The 7,985-nt window shown below is 42.6% G+C and overlaps 1 protein-coding gene across 1 annotated transcript in view; it reads right to left on the reverse strand.

Annotated features, from left to right (window-relative positions):
- The window catches only part of LOC133350643 (E3 ubiquitin-protein ligase MARCHF1-like), a 171,835-nt gene extending 164,623 nt beyond the window's left edge, over positions 1-7,212 (reverse strand). Inside the window, exons 1-2 of the mRNA XM_061565235.1 lie at positions 6,987-7,212; positions 1,740-1,830 (exon numbers count right to left, since the gene is read on the reverse strand). The gene's annotated coding sequence lies outside the window, so the exon portion shown is untranslated. The remainder of the gene's footprint in view (positions 1-1,739; positions 1,831-6,986) is intronic.
- Positions 7,213-7,985: the final 773 nt, after the last annotated feature.

The raw sequence follows: 7,985 nt of genomic DNA on the forward strand, positions 1-7,985 counted from the left end.
ACTTGTAGGGAAGGAAGGCCTGGATGCAGAGCTCAATGTTATACATTTTCCAGGAAGCGAAAGTGAGTACAGTATATTCGACAGTAGCTGGAATTGTGTATATTTACAAATACGCTCAAATACACATGGCTCCAACAAAAACTATCTGATAAAATACCGCGTGCTGCCACTGTGTAATGGTTAGCACGCTTGACTTGCAATCCAAAGGTCACCCGTCCAATGCTATCTCCTGGCGTGGCAGTTGAAACAATGGTGCAGTTTTCTTAAATCCCTCTGCCTCTGTCCATCCGGCAGTGCAAATTAATTCACCACACTTAGTCGATCGCCAGGTCGTGTGTGGTGTGGCTTAAGTGGGGTTACACGCACCTCTTACAACAGATCTTGCTAGCATGCAAGAGGAGGTCAAATACCCTTTCTAGTGGAGGCCATTTTACCAGCTGTGCCATCAGCAAGTAATTGCAAGCAGCACCTTTACAACTTGTTTTACCTACAAACACTTTGCATACAAATTAAGTGTAACAGTTTTAACCTTCTTCTTGGTTCTTTCGGTAAAGTCACGTAGAAGGGAAGTAATAAAATAATAAAAATAAAACATAATAAAACAATTCTCACGGGGCGACAGAGTCTGAATGAGACTCTGTCGCCTCGACGGACCTGGTTTTCACCTGAGGACGGCTGCTTGCGTTGTGGCCGAAACGTCGTGAGAATTGTTTTATTATGTTTTATTTTTATTATTTTATTACTTCCCTTCTACGTGACTTTACCGAAAGAACCAAGAAGATGAATCCCTGCAGTCACGAAAGCTTTAAATCGAAGTTTTAACCTTCTTTCTGAGAAAATTATTCAAATTGTGCTTTGAGAAAGTACTAAAGGGATGGAAGTGTTTCTAGTCTCACACAGTTCGATTTAATTTCATGCACAATTCAATTTCCTGTTGACGCAGTAACAATTTTAAAACGCATTGAGATGATTTAGATTACCATGGTCACTGTATATATTTGTTGATTTACTTATATAATTATTTAGTTTTCAATGATTGCTACGAGTTGTATGTAGCTGTCGCAAAAATCAATACACACTTTAGAATATCAGTGTGGAGTTATGATGGGAATGTATGTATGTTGTTGAACTTATTTTACACCGTACTTAGCCAACCGTGCAGATGATGGTATCACTAATATACTGTGTGGCACCCATTCACATTTGGCATGCAAAAAACGTATTCCGTTTTGTAAATGTAGACCTCCGTACGAGATTTAGGTCAAACATGGCAGATATTTCAGTCATGTGCGTAGCACAAATCGTGAATTGTACTAATTTCATAAAGTCACCTGGCTTTAACAACTGGCAGGAACCTGAGGTTCTGTATTGAAAACCATACTCTCTGGTTCTTTCGGGAAAAGTCACGTATATAGAAAAAATAATGAAAGAACACGACGTTTCGGTCGCAACACAAGCGTCCGTCATCAGGTGAGAAAGAATGATCTGCTGTTGTGGCTTTATACAGGCACGCTTGTGTTGCGACCGAAACGTCGTGTTCTTTGATGATTTTTTCTATCTCCGTGACTTTACCGAAAGAACCAGAGAGGATGGAGACCTGCAGTCACGACAGCTTCAAATCAAAATTGAAAACCATTTTTCTCTTCAGCTTCACTAACATATTACTGCAAAGCCCAACCACGAGCGAGAAAAACTTTTTCGATTTCCGTTACTGCGGTATTGAATAAACAATAGCTTACCCTTGAAAAACGATGTCCAAAAACGTCCTCGGTATCCACTCTGTAGGAGGTGAGTTGCGTTGGTGACGCTGTTAGCAGATAATCACTTGCCCTGAAAAAATATTAAATGATGGCATGGGGTTATAATCCAAACTGCAGAACCACCTCATCACTGGGTGTTGGAACGACAAGCTGGGCTATGCATCTGTTTGCAGCTGTACACTGTTAAGTTGCGTTCCCCACAAGCATCTGATCTATGCCTCTTGGAGCAAGTAGTTTATTCCCCACCCTGATACGGGAGTGATTTTTATTTTATTTTATAAAAGTATGTACAAGCAAGCGTATCGCTCTTATGATTTAGGATTAATTTCGCTTGGCAAACTTCACGTCTGAAAATGTCAATGTGAAGTTTGCCAAGCGAAATTGTTTCTAAGTAATGTTTCTAGGAAATGTAAAACTTTTACCCAATATCGCACGTGTGGGTGGTGTTAAAGCTTGTAGATAACGTGAGTTGTTATACTGTGCTTCTTACTTAGTCCAGCATCTCTGAACTCTGGATAGTTTCAGTGATATATTTTAATGTTGTAAATTACATAACATTCAAGAAATGCACACACAATTGTGCCATGTTGAAACACATTTTCTGAATGTCTCAGTTTAATGCAAATGCACAAACTTTCCTGGGAAAAAGAGCATTTCTATCAAATTAATTACCGTTTCTTCCTATTATGCATGTGTAGTGAGTTCAACTGAGTTGCGGACGTATTCTTGGAGGCAACACATTTATTTAACACCAACACACGGGGTAACTGCCCCTCATCAGAATAACAACCTATGGTGGTGACCACCAGGTGAATTACACTAATTGCAACTTAACTAGCTACAATGGACCGGACAGTAGCTCGGGTCCCGGTCCACGTGTTGGAGACTCGGTAGAACGTAGGATGTAGACGAAGGCTTCTTGAAGATGAACAACAACGCCGGTCCCTCTGGGGGACCCGGCTTATATTCTCTGCGGCGTGACTGGCTCCGCCCTTGGCCATGCCCACCTTCCAGAATCCTCGAGCAGGATCTGGACCCGGACCACGTGACCACCCCGAGCCCCCACTTCGGGGCCCCTTTGTAGACTTAACCGGTCACGTGTCCTCTCGGGTCAACCAGAGTGCCCATGGGCTTTAGTAACCCTGGCACACCCACACCCTATCCTGTAGGGCTGGCACTGCACGCAAAGCGTGGTGCCACCTCGCACTATCAACCAGCGCTCACCGAGCCTCTCTATGGCCGGTACTACACCCACATCATCGTGGTGTCCGCTATGTTGTTACATCGCACGCCGTGCTTGTCTAGAGCAGGCACAGCACAGTGACATCCCGCGATGTCACTACACATGGAAAACAATCATGCTATCTTCAACTGTTTCCTGTGACGGTCACGGGTGACGACATGAAACACGAGACAATGTGGACAGGAGGGCTGCATGGTGGACAGCAGAGAGCAGTGCAGAAAAATCCACTGTGGTACTATATTGTGCTTCTATGCTCCCTTATCTATGCTCCCCCACGTTCATTAACCCGCATGAATCAGCATGATACAAAATGTACAAACTTCGGTCTGCTAACATCCATGACCCATGTGGCGTGGAGAGGTCCTTATCCAGCAATGGATTGATAATTAAGTGCACATACTTATTCAGTGTCGTCTCATCATCCCGAATCATCATCATTATTCATCACTATCCATCGCCATTGTCACTTTCGTCATTATCATCGATGATAATAACACAAACTATCAATATGTACAATCATATTACAGTCTGTCACAATATTTCCATAGAGAGCTAAAATTGTAGCTTCAATACGAGCCTCAAAGACGCGGGGAACTGCGGATAACGATGTGGATGTCATGCCCACTGTCATCGCACCCACAAATCTCCACGAGTGAGATGAGAGTTTAGTGCTCCTTAGCTCACTGGTGTGTGCATGGAATTGCAGACGAGGTGCACTGCACGGGGTGTATATTAGGAAGGTGTCGGTGCCTGCCCATTGGCTTCTTCCGCTACCTTTTTGCTTTTCTAGAAATAGCAGACATGATGAAGATCCGATCCGCAGTGAACGTGAAGACTCTCTGGATTACCTTAGTCTTGTGAATAATAAGTACCACTTTGTGTGCAGAAATCAACGCCTGCCATAGGATTGTGGAATTCCAACTAATGGATCAGTGTTCTAAGGAGGAAAAGAACACCGACTCGATGTTGATTTTAATGGGAAATAATTTTGACTTTTGACCTGTGAATAAAATGCCTCTGGATAGGAGGAGTTTCACCGTCTTTACTAGATTGTTTAAAAAAACTGTAGTTGGAGGAGGTAAATCAAAGCGTGATTTAGTGTGTGGTATTGGTGTACTGATATGCCAATCTTGCAAACTTTGCCTGCTACTACATAGACGACACAAGCCCTCTTTTTAATGTCAGAAAAGACAGGCTCTTATCGTACTGCTAGTTGGAATGATGAGGGTAGTTGTGGTGGCAGAAAGGGTTGGGACTGTGGACAAACAAGATCATCTGTCACGAGGCACTCCTCATTGCACCATCACTGACAATACATTTAGCACAAAAATCTAAAAGCAAGTCGGTACAATTGCATTGGTAGCGGTCCTCTCCTCTGCAAACGAGTAGCTCCTACGGTTGATTAGATAATTTACAATGAACTATTAGATTGCAAATTAGAGCATGTAATGGCCTGCTGATTAAGATGGCTAGGGCATTTAAATGGGAGTGGGAGAGATTCAATATCACACTGCAGATGTACACTGGAGATGTGCAGCGGGATATTGCAAAAAACAAAACTAAACAATTTTTATTTTACCAGTTAAGGTCCACTGAGCTGTATAGCTCTTTTTCAGAAACAACCTGATTACAAATTATAGCTCAATGAAGTCGCTAATCATGTGGACATTTATAGGAGCCAAATACTGTAAACGCATGTTTTTAAATGCGGAGGGATAAACCGGAGGGCCTAGAAAAAAAAAATCCACGTGACCATGGGGAAAATATGCAAACTCCAAATATACAGGCATCAGGGCCAGGATCGAACCCATGCCCTCCTGTTTACCAGACAAGGTAGTTAACATCTTGTCACCGTGGCACGCCATTTCTTGCTAAGATTAGTTGGCTATCAGTAATAGGCAGAATAATGTGTGAAAGCCCTTCAGTGAGCCGTCACTCTGTACAATCAACACCTGCTGATAGCATTGTCAAATCTATTAAATTGCAATACATTACAATACGTTTTCATTTAAAGGAGAAAGATATGTGAATAACATTTTAAAGCACCTTCCTTAAGAGGTGTGGAAGCATGCAAATGAGATACCATATGCAAATCATAACTTATTAAAATATCATATGCAATGTCAGATATTGTCTTGGTAGTTGTGCAGAAGAACAAGCTAAACATACGTTTTGGTTCTTTCGGTAAAGTCACGTAGAAAGATATTAAATTATAATATAATACGACGTTTCGATTGCAACACAAGCAATCGTCATCAGGTACATACTTCACCAGTGCCGTTAAAAATATTGCAAAAATGTGTAGTTTTTTTTTAAACCTAACGTCTTATTAAAGCCAATGAAGCCATGCGCTTGAGCGAGCAACTCCTCAAGCCTGACACATTGATTTAATTGGCGGAGCCAATGCCATTTTTAGACAGCTGCTCTTCCCACCCCAAATCCATGCAATTTATATGCGGCTCACCTCGGAGGTGTGAAATGCACAGCAGGAATGCTGCATTCAGATTGAATCAATCCACAACGACGAGTGCGTGGTCTTAAAATAGCGCTCTGTCATCTCCTGCGTGTCGAATGACACCAACGTGCACTTTCCATGGCCACAAACTGAGTCTCGCGTAAAGTTCTCAAAAATACGACTCACGTGGCATATTCTTTCGTCACATGCTGTCATTTTTAAGGTGCACGCGTTGAGGAATAACATTGCTTATGGTTTAAGATCAGCACATTTAAGTTTAATTAATATCGATATTTTTGTAACATCCATGTCGGACATGTAAACTTATTATAATAATGATGTACAGTCCTTTGTCAATCCAATTAAAGCCTTCCCATGCCATGTCGGATAAGGGTGGGGTGGTTGTTTGACCATACTTCACCACGATGGTCTGTGCGGGTTCATGAACGGGTTTTGTACATCACCCACCACTGATTTTAGCCATGGTCGGGAGTCAACCCCAAGTTTGCGGCTTCAGACTAAAAATATGTTAAGAAGCTAAGCTTATATGCATATACTGTAAAAGCAGCTTCGTAGAGGCTCTGCTTATCGAGATGCATTACAATGGATGCATATTGAGGACGTTCCTGTTTGTCGTTGCAATTGGTTGTGCCGTGGCGAAGAACGCGGCCTGAGCCGCGTGATTCCTTGCCCACCAAGGTGTCCCCCCAGCCCGACAACGAACGTGACCAGCAACAGCGACCTCAGTCAGTGGAGAGGCAAAGCTCGTTCATATGTGAGGGGTCAGAGAGCGAAGTACTTTGGCACGCCTGTCAATGCAAGAGTTCTCTTCTGCGCTGCGAGACCACACGCAGAAGAAGAATAGCGCGCACACAGTAATAACAGCGCATGAAGGTAACATGCCAACAGATGTGGAATAGCAGAGATAATCAGGCAGGCAGGGATAAGGACGGCACAGTGGAGGTGATGAGAATGAAAGACAGGCAGATACCGAGGGACGTGCAGAGTCTTGTATGGACTCGTGCGGACATATACACAGGCAGAAAGACGGAACGAAAGATAGGGGACAGGCAAGCAGAGAGGTTGATAGGCAGCAACAGATAGGCCGTGTAAGACACAGACCTGTAGTGTCATACTTCAGACAGATAGTTAAATATAAACAACAAATTCAGTTTTTTTAAGCATACATGCTTATGTAGTTAAATGCTTATATTTCTCAATGTAATACAAAAAAAGTTAAATGCAAACACATCTTTCCGCAAAGTCACTGGTCCATACATGTGTGTGTATGTTTGCGAGCAGAAGGAACTTAAGCATTACAATAAAATGCACAGATAAATCCGATAACCAAAGTACTTAATTAAAGCTGCTACTTATAATTCTGCGGCGTGATCTGCTACACAAACCAAACTTAATTCTATTTTACTGTGAGTTCCCATGATGGTAAAAGTCTGCTTCACGGCATAATTAGATTGCAAACATTTTTGAAATTAATTTCAAAATTCAATACAGTCTGTTGCGTACTTACGTTGGCGGTCGTTAACATAAATTCTGGAGTGAGCTGTAGCAAAGAAGGAGCGAGAGAGAGAAAAAAAAGAAACATTTAACAAATAACCTTGAACGTATTCTGTGCGTGTAGTCAGCACTCAAATGCATTGCCCTGCTGGGCTGCCTCTGCCGAGACGGCAAGAAAAGAGAGAGAGAAAGCCAGCACGGGCGAGAGGATGAGAGGGAGGAGGGCCACGTGTGTGTATAGGCAAGCCGAAGCATGTCTTACCCCCCATCTGGCCAATGGGTACAGGAACATTTTATAGGAGCTAGCTGCCGGGGGATGTGAGGTTTCGTCAATTCGCAGCTATTACGAATGCGCTCGGAGGCAAGAAGGATTGTAAAAAAAAACACCACACACACGCAACAGACCGTGGCCGTAAGCCACGGCTGTCTGCAGCACGGTTTTTTTGCGGTTGCGTTACAGAGCGCGCAGCGAATCTCTCGTTTCGCGGATGTCTCTCTCAGTTCGCTGAGCCCAGCGATCCGGAATATATGAACGCTTGCTGCACCCCCGAGCCATGGCGACACAATGGGATAATCCACTCTAGCACAAGATTTCGTTATTTCTGTGAACGGCACTTCCTGTCACAGAGCTACTAATTGCAGAGGATGGAAAATGTTAGCTACACAAGAAATTGCGTGTGGCATGAAATAAACAACATATTTTGGCTTCCAAGGTTACTATTAAGGGCTGCCTATTAAATTGTATAGATTTTCCATCATTATCAACAAAATGTCTTACATGGAAAAGAATACCCAAGCGAAATGTTATGCCAATTAAAATGTGTAATTTTTATGTGTTAAAAACAGCTAAACCCATTGTGTTGTAAAAGCTTGCCTATGTGATTGTTTTCGTTTAAAAAAAATACCGTATCATTTTATAATGATTGACTTAAGTCAAACATTGCATTATGAAGGGAAATATAATATGGGTCTTTATGCAAAGATGCTCAAACAGCACCTCCATAAGACAATT

This window comes from Lethenteron reissneri, chromosome 34 (genome assembly GCF_015708825.2).
Source record: "Lethenteron reissneri isolate LAM-NWPU_2019-01 chromosome 34, ASM1570882v1, whole genome shotgun sequence".
Lineage (NCBI taxonomy): Eukaryota > Metazoa > Chordata > Hyperoartia > Petromyzontiformes > Petromyzontidae > Lethenteron > Lethenteron reissneri.